Source organism: Microcebus murinus, chromosome 24, assembly GCF_040939455.1.
Source record: "Microcebus murinus isolate Inina chromosome 24, M.murinus_Inina_mat1.0, whole genome shotgun sequence".
In the NCBI taxonomy this organism is placed as follows: Eukaryota; Metazoa; Chordata; class Mammalia; order Primates; family Cheirogaleidae; genus Microcebus; species Microcebus murinus.
The window spans coordinates 25,238,314-25,239,869 of NC_134127.1; positions in this window are offsets into that span (position 1 = coordinate 25,238,314).

Here is a 1,556-nt window from a genome sequence, read left to right on the forward strand (position 1 = left end):
GAGCTTCAACCCAATAAATGTACTTTTCTCCGTTATAATGAAACTTTATAATAGTTTTCATTATAGCAATCCAGCATGATATTGACAGTTTTCTATCAAGGGCAAAAAGAGTTTATGGCTTTATGGAATAGTAAACATGTCTTACTTAATGACACCATGGTCTTTTCATAAGCTATCTCCGCCTCCCAGAAACTAAAAGAAAAAGGTAATAGAATTACCAAAGAATTTCTCCCCACCTCTAGCAGATATCCCTAAATTGGACATCTAATCTTGGCCACACTCTATTCAGAGTGTAAACCTTACTCATCCTTCAAGGTCCTTCCTTCAAAGGATGCCTTCTCCTTTAAGAGATAACTTTCCCCGATTCTTCACTCTGGAATTAAAGCCCCCTTCCACAATTGGTAGTTGTCATAATGAACCATGTAAGGGAAGAAAAAGATAAAAATTCCAGTTCAAAAAGATTGCTTTATAAATCATTTCCCTCATCCTCCCTTCTTTGTTGGTTCCTGTTTTTCTTTTGCAGACAAATAAGCTAAACTAGGCTCTCCGCGGTGACAACATTATGAAGTGTCTTAAGAAGGGAACACTTAAGGACAAAATAAAAGGATGGACAAGCATTGGGTGATGTGATGAAGCTGCACAATTTACTTTGTGAATACTGTGAGACTTCGGCCAACTCACTGTTCTTAGGTACTAAATGGTGAGGATTTCAAAGGTTAATGAAGTAACAGCAGACCAAAAACCGTATTTCCTATTTTAGAATTAAAAAAAAAATGTCAGTTTCAGGGAGGGGCGTGGGAGAGGAACAACGAAAGAGAAATTATTTGAATAAATTCCTGGCATAATTTAGACGTCTGGCAGTTCAGTTGGGTGGTACCTAATGGGGAGGCTGGGCGGTGGTGACCGATGCACCAATGTCTTAGACTTCATAGATGTGGGTGGAAGTTCAGGCTCTGTTACAGATTAACTGGGTGGCCTCTAGCAAGTCACTTGGGTGTCCCTATAGGAGAGGATTAATCACTTCCTCTTCTGTGCACTGTTTCTACATCTTCCTAGGTCCCTCTCACACGTCTTTTTTATGGTTGCCCTCCTTTGTTCAAGGTCACACCTCGTAGCGCGACGCTCGAGAGTCTGAGGCGGGGCCCTGGGTCCGTCCCCGACACCTGGCGGCTTCTCCCGGGCCACACAGCTTTCATGCCACGCTTGCCATCTTTTCATGGCGAATGCATACAAATAGTCACTATTTAAGGCACTCCACGCTCTGAAGAGCCGTTGGAGGGGATACCACTCAAGTGGAGGGCGGCAAGACAGGGTCCTCTTCTCGTCGTCCTGTCTTCCCAGGCCTTTTCTGTTGAGGAATATTTGGAGGGAGTGAGGGATGCCGCGGGAGGACGTGAGAACTAAGAAAAGCGTTTTCCTGGTAGGAACCCAAATCTTCGGGTCTGGCTGTGTCTCCGGAGGTATTTCCAAACGGACATAGGCGCGGACCCATTTCCGGCCCCGACTCGCGTGTCTTCCGAGTTTCGAGCTCCGCTGCTTCCGCCCGCAGTAGCTCT